Here is a 21,839-nt window from a genome sequence, read left to right as displayed (position 1 = left end):
AAGTAGGGGAGTGCCAAAGTTGAGTGGACTATAGAAGGGTAGATCAAAGGAGACTCGTGGCCATGAAAATTCTCTGCCTTGACTTTTTCAGAGTAGCCTTCTGGTCGGGTGTCCAGTGATGATTTTACTGACCATTATCACTTCAGGAAGTTGTATAAAGGGGATACAGGATCTGTGAAATATTATTACTTAAAAATGCTTGCAAAATGAAGGAATCAATCAATTATAAATTAATTATAAATTAGTCAATTATACATTAAATGGAAAATATCACCCACAGTCTAGACCATTTGGAAGATAGAACTTCAGACAATGAAGACAAAATATTTAATGTTGAAAATAAAGTTGACCACACAGAGAAGATGGTAAAAATCCATGAAAGAACTTCCAAAAATTATGGGATTAACATGGAAAGATCAAATAAATTCTGCCTATCTAGGAGCATGTGAGGTCTTTCCATTTTCTAAGATCTTCAATTTCTTTATTTTTGGTGTTCTGTAGTTTTCATTGTAGAGATTTTTCACCTCTTTTGTCAGAATGATTCCCAAATATTTTATTTTTTGAGACAATTATTAACAGTGTAGTGCTATTTCTTTTCAGTGGATTCATTACTGATGTATAGGAATGCATTTAAATTATGGGTATTGATTTTATATCCTGCTACATTGTTGAATTTATTTATTAGTTCCAGAAGATTTTTTGGTTGAAGTTTTTGGATCTTCCAAATATAGAACCATATCATTGGCAAATAGTGATAGTTTGAGTTCTTCTTTACCTATTTGTATACATTTAATTTCTTTCTTTCATGTCATAGATGCTTCTCAGGTCATAGAGGATACTTGGCTAATACAGGCCAAACAGGTCACTATGGAGACTCCAAAAACCTCCAAATTTATCATTCAAATACTCAACAATGGGTATAGCACTCTGCCTGAGCCTAAAATACTGACTCCAACCTGGTGCCAAGGAAAGTGCTTCCAATAATAAACTTTTCTCCACCTTCTGGCAATTTCATGCTCCATTGTTTGAACAGTAATGGTCTCAGGGTATCTACCACTGGCATTTTAATTTCATTAGTCTCCTTTATTATGTGCTAAAACATTGATTTCAGCCTACCTCACTTATCCTTCATTCATTACATGACATCCCAGCCAGAACCAATCCACCTCTTCCTCAGCCTGACCAAGAAAGAGTAAGCCCCGTGTCCTAAAGTTGTACCTGTTGAAAACTAAGTTGATGAATGCTAAGCTACCAGTATTTTGCAAATTTGCATCCTGATTGTTCTCTAACTCTGTTGGAACCTTTAGCTTCCCTACTACCAGTGTTCCAGAGAAGCAATTCCATTAGTGCAGTCATTGGTTCCCCAGGTGGGACAAATCTATCCAGTCATTTGTCTAACCTTGGGAACTTGCAGTGCTCTAAATGTGGTAGAGAATAGCCTTCAGAATTGTGGAAACTTTACTGGGACACAGGTCTGGATACTTTACATAATAATTTCTCTCTGGAACAAGATCACATTAATTCCCTAAGAAAAGCAGATCTTCTTCATCAGAATGTTTTTTCCTCCTTCCTACCTGGAATTACACCTGGCACCTTATGTCTGACAAGTGTAATCCTGGTGATCTCCTACTTCGTTAGTGATAACTTTCCTATGTTTTGCTAGCTTCTCCTACTGTTATTACAGGTGAATACCCTTGCTGTGGTTCCTGATTACCAACATGTGACCAATTCATATCCTTGTAATACTGTACAGGAAGGGTGATTTCAATACTATAATGTTAGTTGAGAAGATGGATGCATAAAATCCTGCCTGGGAGAAGTGCTGTGAGCTTGTTTATTTAATATCCAACTCATATCCTGGGGCCAAGCCATGCACACAACATAGAGATAATGTTCTTTCCTTTCTGAAATTTATTATGCTGTTCAGGTCATAAAACTCACACAGTTCTTAGGGGCTGTGCAAGTTCTAAAAGTTATGCTGGGCATAGAGGATACTCAGGTTATAGAAACTACATTGGACATAGAGGTTAGTCAGTTAATAAAAACTTTCAGGACATCAAGATATGGAGGACCAGAAGCTTCAGAACACAGAAAATATGCAAGTCATATAGGTTACTTCGTAGTAGGGGTTACACAGATCATGGAGGACACACAGGTCACAATGGCTGTTCTGGACATAGAGACTTCCAAGTCCTTAGGGGTTATTGATTCCATATTTTACATAAGGCATAAGACTATGGAGGTCATAAAGGTTGTCAGGATTACATAGGTCATAGATGCTTCATGGGTTATAAATGATATAGGGTCATAGAGTTTACCCATACTGTAGAGATTATGCAGGCCATAAAAGCCTTCTCAATTTTTTGAGACTGCTGAGGTCCTAGAGTTTACACAATTCACAAGAACTTCTCAACCCATAGAGGTCATTCAGATTATTGATACTACACAGATAATGTGGGTTATTCAGTTCATTTAGGCTACTTATACCCGAGAGGATATGCAGGACAGGGGATCTATGGTAGGTCATGAAAAACATACATATTACTGATAATATTATACAGATCAGAAATTTTGCAGGTTACAAAAACTTCTCAGATTATAATGACAATTCAGGTCTTAGAGACAATGCAGGTGCAGTGGGCTTCACAGATTATAGAAGCTCTGAATGCTATTGTGGTTACATTGGTGATAGAGGCATAAATCAGAAGTTATGAGGGTTGTAGAAGCTACTTAGGTCAGAGAGTAAGCAGTAAAGTCATAAAGTCTACAGAGATCATAGAGCCTATGCAGGTCAAAGAGGTATACAATTCACAGAGGTTAACAGAACCTAGACATTACTCAGGCCAGGTAGGCTACTGTGCATATAAGACCTATGCAGGTCAAGGAGGCTACACGATTCATGGAGGCTACAAAGTTTATAGTGCATATTGAGGTCATTTATGTTTCTCAACTTATAATGTTATGGAGGTCATAGAGATTTTGTAGACCATAGGAAATACACAGGTCATTAAGGCTATTCAAGTCATAGAAGCTATTCTGTCTACAGAAACAGCACAGGTCATATAAGCTTTATGATCATTTCAGGTATACAGGCCATAGAAGTGATACAAGTCAGAGAGTACATGCAGGCCAGAGACACTGCACAAATCATAGAGGTTATGCAGTTCATAGTGCCTATACATATTACAGGGCATACTAAGGTCATTTAGAGCACTAAGTCCATAGAGGCTATAAATGTTCACTAGGCTACTCAGGATATAAAGACATGCAGGCAATAGAGGCTATGCATGCTGTAGAGGATACCCAGGTCATAGAGCTGATACAGTTCACAGAGGCTACTCAGGCCATACAGGCTACACATGCCATAGTGATGATGCTGGCCATAGAGAATATTTACTTTATAAAGGATATTCATGTCACAGAAGTAACTCAGGACACAAAGAATATACAAATCATATCAGTTACTAAGCTCCTTTACACTTTTTAGTCCAAAGAACCTATAAAAGTTATAGAATTTACAAAGAAATAGACACTATTCAGGGCATAAATAATGCACACATCATAGAATGTACTCAGGTCATAGAGAATATGAAGGTTATACAGGTTAATCTGGTGTTAGACACTATTGAAAACTTAGAGAATTTGCAGGCCATAGGGGTCATTTAGGTTATTCAGGCTATAGAAACTACATAAATCTTAGGTGTCACTCAGAACACAGAGGCTTCACAAGTAATAAAGGTTGTGCAGATTATAGGGGCACCATCAGTCATAGTGATTTCTGAGATCAAGGAACTATGACCTCAGGTCATTTAGGCTAATCAGGTATAAAGGCAACACAGGTTTTAGTGGCTGTGTACACTATAGAGGCTCTGCATGTCATGAGTCATACACATGTCCTGGATACTATACAGGTTGTAGATACTACATTGGCCAGAGAGTTTATGCAGATGTTAGATGCTTCTAAGTAATAGAGGTTATATTGCCTGCAGATTGACTCAGTTCAAGCTATATGATCAGAGGTTTAAGTGAAAAATAGAGGTTTTTCAAGTGATAAATTTTACTCAAGTGATAGGAATTATTCAAGACATGTAGGCTACATAATTTATAAATGATACAAATGTCATGGAGAATACATAAGTCACAGATCAGGCATAGAAGTTACTAAGACCATAGAGAATACACTGGTAATTAAGGAAATCCAGGGCATAATAAAGTTGCAGGTCATAGAGTCTACACAGGTCAGAGAGGTTGTGTTACTGAGGGAGACTACACAGTTTCAAGATACTACTCAGGTATAGAGTGTAAGCAGACAATAGAGATTATTTAGGTCATATGTACACACAGGTCTTAGGGGCTAATCAGGTCACAGAGGTTTCATAGGTCATGGAGGATACTTAGGCCAAAGAGGTTATGCAGGTCATAGAAGCTACCCAAGCCATAGAGGGCATATAGGCCATAAAGACTACTCAGGACCTAGAGTCTTTTTAGGTCACAAAGTCTGCAGGGATCATAGAAAGTTTACTGGTCAAAGAGGCTACTTAGGTCATAAAGGTTGTGCCAATCATAAAATCTGCTCAGGTCAAAGTGGATACATGGGCCATAGAGGTTACAAGAACATAGAGTCTATGTAGGTTGGAGGGGCTACAAAAATCATATGGATAAAAAGGTCATTCACACTCTGAAGGCCATTATCCTACATTTAGGTTTCTCAGGCCATCATGACTACACAGGTAATTGAGTGTATGCTGGTTAAAAGGTACTATGTCACAAAACTTATACAGGTTATAGATGCTACTTAGCTGATAGAAGAGAGGCAGGTTACAGTGGCTACACAGTTTATATAACCAACTCTGGTCTTAAAGGTTATAGAGTCCAAAGATGGTACTCAAACTATTTAGGCTACTCAAGGCCATAGAACCCACTTTGGCCACAGAGATATGAGAAGTCACAGAGGTTATGAAGATTATGAAGTCTACTATAGCCATACAGAGTACTTAGTACATAAGGTTATTTGAGTGAAAGTGACTACATAGGTACTTGAGGCTAATCAGGCCATAGAGATTATGCAGTTAATAGAGACTCTGCAGGCCATGAAGAATACTCAGGCCATAAAGGTTACATAGTTCATAGAGTCTATGCAGTTCATGGTGGCTATACAGGCCATAGACTTCAAAGGTTGTAGTGGATACTGTTTTTATAGAGAATACTGATGCCAAATAGGCTACACAGGTTATAAGAAATACACAGGTCATAGAGGCTGTGCAGGGAATAGAATTTATTTATTCCATAGATTCTGTGCAGGTCATAGAGTTTGCACTATTTATAGAGTCTACTCAGGTCACAGAAGGTACATGGGCAATAGAAGTGATACTATTGAAGTGAAGCTTCAGAGACCACAGAGGATATACTGGACATAAAAATCTTCATAATCAAAAAGAATATATAAGCCAAAGATGATACACAGATCATATCATCTACTAATCCCATAGAGCTACAGATGACATACAGGCTTTTTGACACAGAGTTTTTATAGTTAATATAGGCTAGTCAGTTAATAGAGGCTAAAGTAATATAGGCCAATAAGTTCATATAGTCCAATAAAGTCATAGAGACTTGCAGGTCATTTAGGCTACTCAAATAATAAAGGTTGCATAGGTCATAAAGGCTACACTTCTCATAGGGGCTACTCAAGAACATAGGCTCTGTGGATCACAGAGGCTATTGAGGTCAAAAAATATACTAAGGTCATTTAGTCTACTAAGGTCATGGATGCTAAGAAGTAATTTGGGCTACTCAGTCCACCTAGGGAACAGAGGACATAGCACCTTCCATGGTTGTAAGAGGTGACACAGGATATAAAGTCTATGCAGGTCATAGAGAGTACTAAGGTCATAGAGACCACACAGTTCCCAGAGAATACTCTGAGCATAAAATCTGAAAATTCATAGTGCATACTGAAGTAATTGAACTTTTTAGACCATAAAGGCTATGAGATTCATAGAGACTGTGCAGGACATAGAGGCTAATAAGGCCATAGATGAAAAGCAGGCTATATGGACTATTCATGTCCTACAGGTTACTCAGGCATAGATTCTATGAAAGCCACAATGACTACACAGATCATAGAGGCTATGCAGGTCATTGCAGATAGGCAGGTAATGTATGTTACAAAGATTATGAAGGCTACCCTGGTCATAGAGGCTACCCAGCCACTATGGTTAAGTAGTTCATAGAGGTCAAGGACATGTAGGCTATTCAGGACATAGAAGCTATGGCCCTGGCTCTAAGGCCATAGGGACCACACACAACAAATAGGCTAACAGGGCATAGAGAAACATATGTCCTAGATATTGCTCAGGTCATAATAATGTCTATGCAGGCCATTTAAGACACATAGTTTATAGTTGTTACCCAGGTTAAAGAGGTTACTTTGTCCATTGTGGAATTGGAGATCTTGGAGAATATGTAGGCAATGAGGACTCTGCTAAACTTGTGCCATAGAAACACCAGGAGTCACAGATGCTATGCCAGTCATAGAGGATATTCCATCCAAAGGTGATATAGATAATGATAGCTTCCCAGGGCATAAAGGCTGTGTGGGTCATGGAAGAAATATAGGTCCTAGATGTTATACTGGTCATAGATGATACACATTCCATACAAGTTTTAGAGGCATGAGATAATAGTGGTTATACTTGTCATATGTGGCGGGCGAGATCCGGGGCCCAGGGTTATGCCACATGCATCCAAAGATGGCAACTGGCAGAGAACCAAACGGCTTACTGAATGTGCCTTGAGAAAAATAGGAAGCATTTACCATTGACTGTATGATAATTAGTTCAGCTGCTTAGCGCAAGGACAGATATACCTTACATGTATGCTTGAGCTCGTGATCGCTTGACCTTTAATGGGATTGGATGGACATATCTGATTATAATTGCTTATGCATGAAACTGCTTATATATTGAGGGTGTTATTTGAATAAAGGGGAAGCTGCTTCTTGAACTTCTGAAGAGCACTTGTCACTTGTCCCGCTGCTGGCAAGCAGCAAGTGGTGGCATGGCCAGGGAATCAGTGAGCACTCAGGTAAGTAAAAGACAGTTTGCTAGCATAATTAATGAGACGGTTTCCCCATTTGAGGAAATGGTTACCTTAAGGTTGTAATGGAAGATTCCCCTAGTGAGGGAATGTAATGAAAGGCTGTCCCAAGAGACAGCGGAGGACGTCCCATAGTGAACGAATATGTGTAAGCTGTTATTTGTGTTACCTTTTCTTGTATGGTTTGTGTTTGTTGTTTTTGTGGTGATATGGACATTAGTTCATTTCTGTCTGACTTACAAAAAACCAAAATTTTGAGAAAAATTAAGAGAAGGGGAAAAAATATTAGAAACAGTAAATGAAGAACAATCAAGTCGAGATTCTGAAGGAGAAAGTAGCTGTTCAGACTCTGAAGAAAAGGAGGTATCTGAGACAGAGCTAGAAAAGAAATTCCCTCAGTGGCATTTAACCCCTATCATGCCACACCCTCTGGCATATAATCCAGGTCACTGATCTTTTCCAAGTTGTAGGGATGCATGTACCTGCAGCACAGGGACAGCTCCCAGACAGTGGGTTGATGTAGAATCTCGATCAGTGTTACCAATATTCCCAGTATTTGAAGATCAAAACAATCAGAGATATCATCAAATATGAGATATAAAATTAGAAAAACAATTAAATGGAGTACATGCTGCATTTACCATTTATTTATTAGAGAATGCTGCAAGTCAAAATCTTACTCTGACTGATTGGGGTAATTTAGCAAAAGCATGTTTATCTGGGGGACAGTATCTCATGTGGAAGGTAGCTAACCAGGAGCTATGTTCTGATACTGTATGATGTAATGCAGTTGTGGGCAATCCTCAATGGAATCTAAACATGCTGACAGGCCAAGGTTCATATGAAGGGCAAGGTAATCAGATTAAGTTCCACCCCAGTGTGTATCAACAAATTAACCCTCAACTTTTAATCTATCATTATATGGATGATATTTTGCTATCTCATAAGGAAAACCTGTCTTATAGCAATGCTATAATATCTTACTAAAGTCACTGGAAAGATAGGGTTTACATATTGCCATGGATAAAGTACAAATGACGGACACCAAAAACTTCCTGGGATCTATCATAAATGCAACTATGGTTAAACCCATAAAAATTGCCATTCAGGTGGACAAACTTAGAACTTTAAATGATTTTCAAAAACTGTTGGGTGATATTAATTAGATTAGACCTTACCTTCATTTACCCACTTCAAGTTTGGGCCTCCTGTTTGATATTCTTAAAGGTGATTCTGACCCCCTTTCTAAGCGGTTGCTTACCTCTAAGGCTCAAATAGCTCTCAAGCTTGTTGAAACAGCTATGAAAAAGGTTCATCTTGATCGTATTGACCTAGCTAAGCCTTTATTATTCATTGTCTTGGTCACAAATAAGTTACCCACAGGAGTGTTTTGGGAAAAGGGTCCTATTCTATGGGTTCACATGAATTATGCCCCTAACAAGGTCTTATCCTTGTTTACTGAATCTCTGGCAGAATTAATCCTTAAGGCATTAAAAGTATCCCTTTCAACCTTTGATATTCAACATATCACAGGAATTTCCTATAATCCTACCGGACAAAGCATTTTTGAGTGTGCCCATTTAACACTTAAAAACATGCTTTATAAACAAAAAAGGGGAATAGGGGCATCATAGAGATCCCCAAAAGACAAATTATCTGTTGCCTTGTTCATCTTAAATTTTTAAAATCTCAATTCTGAGGGCCGATCGGCAGCTGACCGTCATTCAGAGCCTAATAAAAAACATCTACCTCAAGTGCTCTGGAAGGACATTCTATCAGGACAATGGAAAGGCCCAGATCCGGTATTAATCTGGACCCGAGGGTCTGTTTGTGTTTTCCCAAAGAGCGCACAATCACCAATTTGGGTCCCGGAGAGATTGGTCAAGGCCTCAACAGAGACCCAAAAACAGGAAGAAGATGAAGAGGCTTCTCCCACTGATGGTGTTGGTCATTTCTTACCAAGCTAATGGAGGAGACTTGCATGAACTATGGGGGATAGTAAAGATGTGGCCCTATCCTGTACCCCTTACCAACTCTTCTATTCTATATCCTCCTATTTTTACAATTGGCCACAGTTCTCCAGTCTGCTGTTCAATGGGGACAAGAATGGTTTGGGGTTTTTGTCCAGGGGAGGTCTATTGTGTGTTGTGTCTGTTCTCTGCATATAGTGTTTATACAAATTGCATGTACATAGGCACAGAGAAACAGCCATTATTTGCCAAGTTCTTGTCGCAATTGATGCTGGCTCACTCCCCCATGTCTCGTTAAATATGCTGGACTGGTAGTCAAAGATGGGTAAGATTCATGGGGAACTCATACCAACCTAAGACAGGAAATGAGGGCTAGAGTCTCATTGTCTGATGATGGGTAAGGATGTGGCTCTGTCCTGGACAGCCTAAGACAGGCATGGTCTCTTTTATAAACAGAAAGGGGGATATGTGGCAAGCGAGACTCGGGGCCCAGGGTTATGCCACATTCATCCAAAGATGGTGACTGGCAAAGAGCCAAAGGGCTTGATGAATGCACCTTGAGAAAAATAGGAAGCATTTACCATTGGCTGTATGATAATTAGTTCAGCTGCTTAGCGCGTGGACAGATATACCTTACGTGTTTGCTTGAACTCGTGATCACTTGACCTTTAATGGGATTGGATGGACATATCTGATTACAATTGCTTATGCATGAGACTGCTTATATATTGAGGGTGTTATTTGAATAGAGGGGAAGCTGCTTCTTGAACTTCTGAAGAAAACATGTCATTCTGTCCCGCTGGTCAGTGGCAAGTGACACTCATAGGAACTACTCAGCACATAAAGGATGATCAAGCATAAGATTCTTCTCAGTTCATAGATGCTACATAATTCATAGGACCCACTCATGCCAGATAAACTACTTAAGTCATAGAATATATGAAAATCATGGAAGACATTCAGTTCATACCTGTTATGCAGAAAATAGAGGCTACTAACACCAGACAGACTATTCCAGAAATAGAAGTTGTACAAGCCATGTATGCTATGCATGCCATAGAAGTTGTGGGTACTCAGTTACAAAGCTTACTCATATCATGGGGCTATTCAGGCTAAGGAGGCCTTCTAGATCATAGAGGCTACTCAGGTCACACAAGCTACATAATCCCCAGAGGGTTCTCAGGGCATAGAAACTACAGAGGCTATAGAGATTTTAAAAAGTCCTAGAGTTTATACTGGTGACACAGCCTACTCAATCTCCTCAGATCACAGAGACTACCCAGGCATAGATACTATTCAAGCCATCTTATTTATACAGGTCATAAGTGCTACTCAGATCATAGACCCTATAGAGGTCATGAAAGATAGTCTGGTCATAATTAATATTTGAGTCATAGAGGCTACACAACTCATACAGTCTACACAGGTGTAAATGTCTTTTTAGCCCATTAAAGATATGCAGAATACTTGGATTACTCAGTTAATAGTGTATAGGCTGGTAATATGACTAATATGGGACACAGATATACATAGGTGTAGAATCTGCACAGGTCAAAGAGGCCTTTCAGGACATAGAGGCTACTCCATCCTTTGAGGGTATGGAGATAACAGGCTTTAATTAGTTGAGTTAGACCTTTCAGTACATAAGAGTATATACTTTATACAGAAACTATGAAGGCTACACAGAATGCACAGAAAAAAATGTGATCAAGTTTATTAAGTTGATTTAAATTACACATGTAATAGAGGCAAGGTCAGCTAAAGTGTCTTTTTTTTTTACATAGGGCAATGATGTTTTTTTTCCCTTCCCTCCCACCCCTCCCACACCTCTTTTCCCTCTATACAGTCCTTCTTTCCTTCATTCTTACCACTCTCCTTATCCCTAACACTAAACCTAACCCTCAACCTAATGCTAACCCCTCCCACCCCCCATTATATGTCCTCATCCGCTTATCGGCGAGATCATTTGTCCTTTAGTTTTTTGAGATTGGCTTATTCACTTAGCATGATATTCTCCAATTTTGTCCATTTGCCTACAAATGCCATAATTTTATCATTCTTCATTGTGGAGTAATATTTCATTGTATAAATATGCCACAGTTTCTTTATCCATTCATCAACTGAAGGGCATCTAGGTTGGTTCCACAATCTGGCTATGGTGAATTGAGCAGCAATGAACATTGATGTGGCTGTATCTCTGTAGTATGCTGATTTTAAGTCCTTTGGGTATAGGCCAAGGAGTGGGTAGCTGGGTCAAATGGTGTTTCCATTCCAAGATTTCTGAGGAATCTCCACACTGCTTTCCAGAGTGGCTGCACTATTTACAACCCCACCAGCAATGTATGAGTGTTCCTTTTTCACCACATCCTCGCCAACACCTATTGTTGCTTGTATTGTTGATAATCGCCATTCTAATTGGGGTGAGATGAAATCTTAGGGTAGTTTTGATTTGCATTTCCCTTATTACTAGGGATGTTGAACATTTTTTCATATATCTGTTGATTACTTGTACATCTTCTTCTGTGAAGTGTCTATTCATTTCCTTAGCTCTTTTGTTGATTGGATTATTTGTATTCTTCGTGTAGAGTTTTTTGAGATTCTTTATAGATTCTGGAAATTAGCGCTCTATCTGAAGGTATGGTTGGCAAAGATATTCTCCCACTCTGTAGGCTCTCTCTTCACATTTCTGATAGTTTCCTTTGCTGAGAGAAAGCTTTTAAGTTTGAATCTATCCCAGTTGTTGATTCTTGCTTTTATTTCTTGTGCTATGGGAGTCCTGTTAAGGAAGTCTGATCCTAAGCCAACAAGTTGAAGATTTGGACCTACTTTTTCTTCTATAAGATGCAGGGTCTCTGGTCTTATTCTGAGGTCCTTGATCCATTCTGAGTTGAATTTTGTGTAGGGTGAGAGATAGGGGTTTAATTTCATTCTATTGCATATGATTTTCCAGTTTTCCCAGCACCATTTGTTGAAAAGGCTATCTTTCTCCATTGCATATTTTTGGAACCTTTGTTTAGTATGAGAAAATTGTATTTAGTTGCGTTTGTGTCCATGTCCTCTATTCTGTACCATTGATCTACCTGTCTATTTTGGTACCAATACCATGCCGTTTTTGTTACTATTGCTTTGTAGTAGAGTTGAAGATCTGGTATTGCAATACCCCCTGCTTCGCTCATGCTACTGAGGATTGCTTTAGCTATTCTAGGTTTTTTATTCTTCCAGATGAATATCATAATTGCTTGCTCTATTTCTGCAAGGTACATCATTGGGATTTTAATTGGAATTGCATTGAATCTGTATAGCACTTTAGGTAGTATAGCCATTTTGACAATATTAATTCTGCCTATCCAAGAACATGGGAGATCTTTCCATCTTCTAAGGTTTTCTTGATTTCTTTCTTTAGTGTTCTGTAGTTCTCATTGTAGAGGTCTTTCACCTCTTTTGTGAGATTGATTCCCAAGTATTTTATTTTTTTTGATGCTATTGTGAAAGGGGTAGTTTTCCTAATTTCTCTTTCTGAAGATTCATCACTTATGTATAAAAATGCATTGGATTTATGAGCATTGATCTTGTAACCTGCTACTTTACTGAATTCACTTATGAGTTCTAAAAGTTTTCTGGTGGAATTTCCAGGTTCCTCTAAATATATAATCATGTCATCAGCGAGCAGGGATAGTTTGAGTTCTTCTTTTCCTATTCGTATCCCTTTAATTTCTTTGGTTTGTCTGATTGCTCTGGCTAGAGTCTCAAGGACGATGTTGAATAGAAGCGGTGAAAGAGGGCATCCCTGCCTTGTTCCAGTTTTTAGGGGGAACGCTTTCAGTTTTTCACCATTTAGAATGATATTAGCCATGGGCTTAGCGTAGATGGCCTTTATAATGTTAAGGAATGTTCCCACTACCCCAATTTTTTCTAGTGTTTTGAGCATGAAGGGATGCTGTATTTTATCGAATGCTTTTTCTGCATCTATTGAAATAATCATGTGATTCTTAACTTTAAGTCTGTTGATATGGTGAATGACATTTATTGATTTCCGAATGTTGAACCAACCTTGCATCCCTGGGATAAAACCCACTTGATCGTGGTGCACTATCTTTTTAATATATATTTGTATGCGATTTGCTAAAATTTTGTTGAGAATTTTTGCGTCGATGTTCATTAAGGATATTGGTCTGAAATTTTCTTTCCTTGATGTGTCTCTGTCTGGTTTAGGTATCAGGGTGATATTGGCTTCATAGAACGAGTTTGGGAGGGTTCCCTCCTCTTCTATTTCATGGAATAGTTTGAGAAGTATTGGAATGAGCTCTTCTTTAAAGGTTTTGTAGAACTCGGCTGAGAACCCATCTGGTCCTGGACTTTTCTTTGTTGGTAGGCTTTTGATGACCTCTTCTATTTCATTGCTTGAAATTGGTTTATTTAAGTTGTGTATGTCCTCCTCGTTCAGTTTAGGTAATTCATATGTCTCTAGAAATTTGTTGATGTCTTCGAGGTTTTCTATTTTGTTGGAGTATAGATTTTCGAAATAGCTTCTAATTATGTTTTGTATTTCACTCGTGTCTGTTGTGATGTTTCCTTGTTCATTCCGAATTTTAGTAATTGGAGTTTTCTCCCTCTTTCTCTTTGTTAGTGTGGCTAAGGGTTTATCAATTTTATTTATTTTTTCAAAGAACCAACTATTTATTTTGTTAATTTTTCCAATTGTTTCTTTTGTTTCGATTTCGTTGATTTCGGCTCTGATTTTAACTATTTCCTGTCTTCTACTACTTTTGGTATTGGTCTGCTCTTCTTTTTCTAGCACTTTGAGCTGTAGTGTTAAGTCATTTATTTGTTGATTTCTACTTCTTTTTTTGAATGCTCCCCATGAAATAAATCTTCCTCTAAGTACTGCTTTCATAGTGTCCCAGAGATTTTGATATGATGTGTCTTTGTTCTCGTTTACTTCTAAGAATTTTTTTATTTCCCTCCTGATGTCTTCTTTATCCATTCATCATATAATAGTGTATTATTTAATCTCCAGGTATTGGAGAAGTTTCTGTTTTTTATTCTGTCATTTATTTCTAATTTCAATCCATTATGATCTGATAGAGTACAAGGTAGTATCTCTATCTTCTTGTATTTGCTAACAGTAGCTTTGTGGCATAAAATATGGTCTATTTTAGAGAAGGATCCATGTGCTGCTGAGAAGAAAGTGTATTCAGTTCTTTGTTGGATGGTATATTCTATATATGTCCTGTTAAGTCTAAATTGTTGATTGTGTTGTTGAGATCTATAGTTTCTTTATTCAATTTTTGTTTGGACTATCTATCCAGTAGTGAGAGAGGTGTGTTAAAATCGCCTAGTATTATTGTGTTGTGGTCTATTTGATTTCTGGAATTGAGAAGGATTTGTTTGACATACGTGGATGAGCCAATGTTCGGGGCATAGATATTTATGATTGTTATGTCTTGCTGATTTATGCTTCCCTTAAGCAGCATGTAATGTCCTTCTTTATCCCTTCTGACTAGTTTTGGTTTGAAGTCCACATTATCTGAAATGAGGATGGATACTCCAGCTTTTTTGCTGTGTCCGTGTGCATGGTATGTTTTTCCCCAGCCTTTCACCTTTAGTCTATGGGTGTCTCTTTCTATGAGATGAGTCTCTTGCAGGCAGCATATTGTTGGATTTTTCTTTTTAATCCAATCTGCCAGTCTGTGTCTTTTGATTGATGAATTCAGGCCATTAACATTCAGGGTTATTATTGTGATATGATTTGTATTCCCAGTCAATTGACTCATATTTGTTTTTGACATGATTGGTTTCTCCTTTATTTGGCTATTCTTTTAGGCTAGCGCCTCCTGTTGCTGATTTGCATCAGTTGTTTTTCATCTCTTCCTCATGGAATATTTTGCTGAGAATGTTCTGTAATGCTGGCTTTCTTTTTGTAAATTCCTTTAGCTTTTGTTTATCATGGAAGGATCTTATTTCATCGTCAAATTTGAAGGTAAGTTTTGCTGGGTATAAGATTCTTGGTTGGCATCCGTTTTCTTTCAGGGCTTGGTATATGTTGTTCCAGGCCCTTCTAGCTTTTAGGGTCTGGATTGAAAAATCTGCTGATATTCTTATTGGTTTCCCTCTGAATGTAATTTGATTCTTTTCTCTCGCGGCCTTTAAAATTCTGTCTTTATTTTGTATGTTAGGTATTTTCATAATAATGTGCCTTGGTGTGGGTCTGTTGTAATTTTGTATATTTGGAGTTCTATAAGCCTCTTGTACTTGGTTTTCCATTTCATTCTTCAGATTTGGGAAATTTTCTGATATTATTTCATTGAATAGATTGTTCATTCCTTTGGTTTGTTTCTCTAAGCCTTCCTCAATCCCAATAATTCTTAAATTTGGCCTTTTCATGATATCCCATAATTCTTGTAGATTCTGTTCATGATTTCTTACCATCTTTTCTGTTTGGCCAACTTTGTTTTAAAGATTAAATAATTTGTCTTCAATGTCTGAGGTTCTGTCTTCCAGGTGTTCTATCCTATTGTTTATGCTTTCTATGCTCTTTCATCTCCTCATTAGCTTCCCTGATCGTTTTAATTACGTACATTCTGAGCTCCCTTTCTGACATTTCTTCTGCTGTGCTGTCATTGGGTTTTATTGATGTAGTGCCTAGGTTTGTTTGGGACATTTTCTTCCCTTGTTTTCTCATATTGGTCAGCTGTCAGTGGGACCCTGAGATATTGCAGTTTTCCGCTATTGGCTTATAGTGTCCCGGTAGATTTCCAGTGTATCACCTCCCAGCCTTCAGTAGCCTGATGTCTTGGAGGAATCTGATAATGCAGTGCATCCGAAGAAAACTGCCCCTAGCCCCCTACTGGTTCCACGGTTTGGAGCTGGCTCTGTGCGGAAAGGCTCTCACTGTGGGCCTGCACCGTGCAGCTGGCCATGTGGGAGGAGCCCACTGCTGGAGTGTGGAAGGCTACCTTGGGAAGACTCTAGCTGCCCTGCCCAGCTCCAGTAAGCCACCTCTATCTGGGCCTGCCACCCGGGCCGAGCTTTACCCAGTGGGCAGACTCACCTGTGGCTCTATTTCAGTCCAAGTCTCTCAATGCCTCCCCTTCTTAACTCCTGGGTTCTGGAGCGACTGGGGGTGCAGTCACCCTCTAGGCCGCCATCTTGGATTGCCCTGTGAAGAGAGCCTGCGGCCAGAGTGGGCAGAGCCGCCTGAAGAGGTCTCTGGCTGCCCTGCCCTGATCCCAGAGGCTGCTTGCGAATTGAAGCTCTCCGTTGGTTTGGGGGCTTGTGGCTGGTTCTATGTAGAAAGCCTCTCACTGGGCAGTCTGTTCTGAGAAGTTAGCCTTGAAAGGCACCTCCCACCGCAGGGGTCCAAGCTACTTTGGGAAGTCTCTTGCTGCCCTATCCTGGTCCCTGAAGCTGCTTGAGTGCCAGAGTATGCTGTGCTGCACTGGCTCCAGGACTTGGAGCTTGTTCTGGTCAGAAAGGCTCTCACTAGCAGGCCCGCTCCGGGAACCTGGAGTAGCTGGCTGTGTGGGCTGGGCCCACCGCCGGAGTGCACAGGACTGCCTGTGGAAGACTCTAGCTGCCCTGCCCGGCTCCGATAAGCCACCTCTATCTGGGCCTGCCACCCGGGCCGAGCTTTACCCAGTGGGCAGACTCACCCGTGGCTCTATTTCAGTCCGAGTCTCTCAATGCCTCCCCTTCTTAACTCCTGGGTTCTGGAGCAACTGGGGGTGCAGTCACCCTCTAGGCTGCCGTCTTGGATCGCCCCGTGAAGAGAGCCTGCAGCCAGAGTGGGCAGAGCCGCCTGAAGAGGTCTCTGGCTGCCCTGCCCTGATCCCAGATGCTGGTTGCGGATCGAAGCTCTCCATTGGTTTGGGGGCTTGTGGCTGGTTCTATGTAGAAAGCCTCTCACTGGGCGGTCTGGTCTGAGAAGCTAGCCTTGAAAGGCACCTCCCACCGCAGGGGTCCAGGCTACTTGGGGAAGTCTCTGGCTGCCCTATTCTGGTCCCTGAAGCTGCTTGGTGCCGGAGTCTGCATTATTGATTTTGAAATGTGTGTTATTAACTGTGGTTACTATGCTGTGTTCTTCCTATCTAACAGTCTTCTTCACCTGTCCTCCTTCATCCTCTGATACCCTCCACTGCTTTCTCTTACCTTCGACTTTCTGAAATTCCACAGGTGGATCATGCAGTACAGTCATGCTTTGCTGTGACTCTGATGTCCCCTGCCTGAGTGTCCAGGCAAGGTGTCAGATCCAGCTGCCTGGGTGAGGTTGTCTTGTACTGAATAGAGCTACTATAGGGTTGGTCATGCAGTATTTTGAATTTTGTGTGTTTGGAGACAAATATAAAATTGATTTATTCTTTCCAGATTTTTCCTTCTGCCAGTATTCATTAAGATTAGTGTGCTGATGTTATAAGGCATCTTCATGTGGGTAGGAAAGTGGGGGAGAAAGAAAAACATGTTTTTTTAATTTTTCTCTACTGCAAGTTTTGCCATTGTTCTTTTGGATATATTTTGCCCTCAGTTTCTTCAACTAAAAAATTTTATATTGATTTTAGCAATTGTAGTTTTTCCTCAACTTATGCCATTTATTATGTTACAAATAAAATAGCGTAAAATAATCATGTGGGAAAACTGAGTTATGGAAACACTTTGTGGAGACTTAGATTCATGGCAATTAGTAACAATGGTGGAGCATGAGGAGTGGTGTGGTGGAAAGGTGCCTCTTTGACCATCACTGACAAATACATGTTTGGGAAAGTAGAAAATATTAGGCATTTTGTTTATTGTGTGTGTGTGGACACATGGAGGACACAGAACATTCCAGGAGCATCTGAAGACCCTGACTCTGCTGTCATGTGGCAGGTGGCTGTTCTTCTAGGCATTAACTAGCTTTGGGGACCAAGGCTACTTATAGTAATTGAATTAAATAGATGTTTTCTTTTTCTTTAACAAAGTAAATGCCAGTGGTGGCTAAGTCAGTAATCTGACTGTTGTATTGAGAAGACCATTCTGTTGCTATCTACTGCTACTAAAGTGTCTTACTGGAGACTTCCAAGCATTGGCCTTTTTTAATGTTTTCTACATGGTTCTTGACCATTGTCATTTGTACTTTGAACTTAATCAGCTCGAAACACTGTACTAAGCCTGAACTTAACATTCTGTAATTTCAGTTTCCATCTTTACAGTAACACCCTAGTGTTGGCTTGCAGGTGCCTTTCTTTTTAACATGATAGCTTCCAGCTGTTTAAAATTACTACACCTGACAGCCTCCTCACCTGTTGACTGAATGTAGGTTTTGATTTTGATACTTCAGTCACCCTGTAATTCATGACTTGGCAGATTTTATCTTGAAGACAAAGTCTTGAAATTATCAAAATGGAGAACAGATTGGTTGTTGGCCAGGGTAGGAGAAGGAAGTGGGTGTGGCTGAAAGGGATGGGCTGAGGGAGGCCTTCTTTGTTTCAGTGGCATTATTCAGATTGTAGTGTAAAGGTGAGCTGAGTTTCTCCCTTCTTGCGATGGCCCTTGAGTCTGGTTACTCAATTTAAAAAGATGATGTTACATGAAACGGCAGCTAGTTCAACTCAAAGCTCAGCAACCTGGGGTTTTCCTTATGACAGGTTGTACCTTTATGTTGGTGTAAAGGCAGAACACATTCAGCAAAACTACTTCTAATTTTTGGTTTTGATATTTTCCTTTGCTGGTGATGTGCAGTAGGAAACACTGCTGGTGCTGGGAAGAGCATAGAGACTCAGCTCCCAGTCAGCCACAAGGTCATAGGGGAGACACTCTAACACTCTGCAGGGTCTATGTTGCTGAGCTAGGATGTTAGGTTAGGTTCAGATATTAAATGCATATCTAAGTGAATTTGAAGAATCCCCAGTTTGGTGATTTGCCAGCCTAGCTGGGGATTAATACAGTTGTTAGATCCTGTTGTCGACTAGTTTGAAAAGTCACAGGCTTGCCTCCCCTCACTTAGTGTGATCCAGAGTCCATGGCTTGGCAGCTCATCCCTGTATTTGGAGAGTAGACTCAGAAATCTTGCTGCTTGCCCATTCCTCCCTCATAATCTTGATTTCCCTCCTGTGACCCTGAGCCTGAAGCCAGACTGCAAAACTCCAGTGCAGTTCTGAGGTCATCAAACTGCTATGGGCCAGAAGTAACTGTAACTTTCTCCATAAAAGAGAGTCTGGAAATGTGTTCCCTGGTCTAAATAAAAAGATTTAGGTCAAAGAAGGATTGGCAGTTTTTTCCCCATTTCTTTAAATGGTACATTTATGCTCTGGAATCTGAGCAGATGTTCTGAATGGAAGCTCACATTTATTTTCTGCAGCAGCACTGCCTCAGGCTAGGGCAGCTCTGCAGGAGATGCGACAGTTCTTAGTTTATTCTCACAGGAAGCCACCCATATCTTAAGAGGTGGCAGCCTGGTGCCTGTAGTCAACAATAACTTCGCTGCTGACTGTCTGCCCACCTCTCTAGAGATGCACTTGGAATAAGGCAAAAGAAGAGTACATCATTATGAAGGTGTTTGTGCAGCTTCTTGTAAATTAAAAATAAATGTACATGGATGTATGTGTATAATACATATGTGCATGTATGTATGTGTGTGTGGATGGTGTTATAGTGGTATAGTGGATATATATATATATATATATATATATATACACATGTACATATACATAACAGTGAAACTGGCCTTATATAGTTTTTTCTTTATATTTTTCTATCATCATAAGCGATATATGCCCTGTCTCACTCCATATTTATATCATGTGTATATATATATATATATATATATATATGTGTGTGTGTGTGTGTGTGTGTGTGTGTGCCTGTGTATGCACACACACATATATATGCAGACATACATCCATACATATGTCCTGTTTCAATCTCATCATTGATATGTGTGTGGGGGGTCATTTATACTAATGCCTTCTTGAAACACCAAGGGACTGAAACAGGTCATATATGTAGACAGCCAGTTGTAGCAGTCAGTGATGTTTTTTTCTGTGAGCACCTGGAACTTTCCCCAGTGGATGATGGTATTGTGGATAGATTTTTCATTTAAGATAATCAAGCTAGAAAATGGCTGGGGATAAATGCTTTTGGAATGTAAACCCTGTAGCTGTGAACTAGGAAAAAGAACAGCTAATTTTAAAGTGAGATTTTAAGAAGCAGATGATGGTGCAGTCCTTGAGGCCAGCTTGAAGGAGAGGTCCCTGGCCAAATCTGAGATGGTTTGATCAGCAGAATAATTAAGGACAGAGTAGGTAATTAGTAGTAACTGGAACAGGAATCCAAGGACCCTGCTGATGTAAATCATTGGGGAGCTTGTGTGTAGTAGAGGGCTGATCGCCAGCTGTGAATGTGGAATAAAGTTCTTGAAGAAATTCAGGACATATGAGGATAGTAAGAGGAAATATTTATTTTCCTGTAGAAGTAGAGTGTTTCAACACTCCATTCCTTTTTCAAAGGGGATTCTTAAAATTCAAATTAACCAGTGGCTCAGCTTTTCCTAAAAGGGAAGCCTCATTCTTCAAAATTACCAGGTAGGAGTGACCTCATGGCACTGAGATAATAGTGCTCAAAGAAACTGAAGATGGTTCCAGAAAAGTCATCACCCTAATATGCCTGTTTCCCATAAGAGAGAAATAGCCTCAAAGCAGAAAGAATTAGTATGAGGAAGGTGTCCCACACCCTCTCTTCCTTCCTCAATCTGACCTGAGTCAGGCCAAGTTGGCAAATACTGGTTTTTTAGGTTAATCTCTCACCCAGGAACTAAGAATTGTACACAGAAAGTGCTTCAGCCTGGGTAGTCTCGATGCTTCTTATTTCCATCCCCCACCATAGAAAACAGATATATTGCCAAAATGATAGGAGCAGCATGGGGGGGTCACCCAGGTGAGTGGCAGCATCACCCTTCAGGATTCCAGCAGGAAGAGGTGCCTGGCCTGTTAGCCCAGCAGACCTTAGGTCCATGTGTCCTTCTCTAGCACACTCTTACTTCTTTCCTGGCTGGCAGCTCTTCCAGACCCATCTCTTCCCTGAATTTCATCCATCATGGCTAATATTAAGGCTGACAACATTATTTATTGACCAAGCTGGGGAACTTTTGGGATTGACAATGGTCCTCTATTACTAATGAAACCAGGTAACAGGTACAGGGTGGGACTGCTCCAGACAAGCATCCTATTTAAAAATGTCTTCAGATGGCACAAATCAGATTTCTATAATGATTCTTGTATTGTGCAGCATCAGGAACATAGGTATTTGTCATCATGGAACTTAATAAACTAGGCTGGACTTTTTCCGTTAAATCAGTGGCCTTAACTTTAATTTGTCTAGAAAAATTCTGGAATTTATTCTGTTCATCCATGACTTAAACAGACCACAAAAAATATAGCAGTACTGAGATCCCAAGACAAGGTCCTCTTCTTAGTCTCCTGGGTCACCTGGAGACTCCTGATAAGCACTCATCTCCTTCCCCTGAAGCTTGGCCTGACTTTCCTGTGTGACATCTGAGCACCCCACTCTATGGCATGGTGTCCTGTGCTCAGTGTGCTTTGGGCTGATAGGTATACTTGTGTTGGAAGCAACATCAATGTGGCCCTTGTGGGACTTGGTCATCCCCTGAACGTCAAGTTGGTACATTGTCTCCTCACTTCTAAATAGGTCTCCTGGTTTGTAGGGTATAGTTTTATATTTTAACTCTTCACTTTTTCTGAGAAATTTATAACTTTGTTAGAATAGTATGTGACATTCAAT

The 21,839-nt window shown here is 39.9% G+C and overlaps 1 pseudogene; it reads left to right on the top strand.

The window, feature by feature from the left end:
* The window catches only part of LOC124973108 (mothers against decapentaplegic homolog 1-like), a 155,934-nt pseudogene that overhangs the window by 58,561 nt on the left and 75,534 nt on the right, over positions 1-21,839 (top strand).

The sequence above is a fragment of the Sciurus carolinensis genome (assembly GCF_902686445.1).
Source record: "Sciurus carolinensis chromosome 14 unlocalized genomic scaffold, mSciCar1.2 SUPER_6_x, whole genome shotgun sequence".
In the NCBI taxonomy this organism is placed as follows: domain Eukaryota; kingdom Metazoa; phylum Chordata; class Mammalia; order Rodentia; family Sciuridae; genus Sciurus; species Sciurus carolinensis.
The sequence above is the reverse complement of the archived record's forward strand: the minus strand, read 5'-3'. Positions and strand labels throughout refer to the sequence as shown.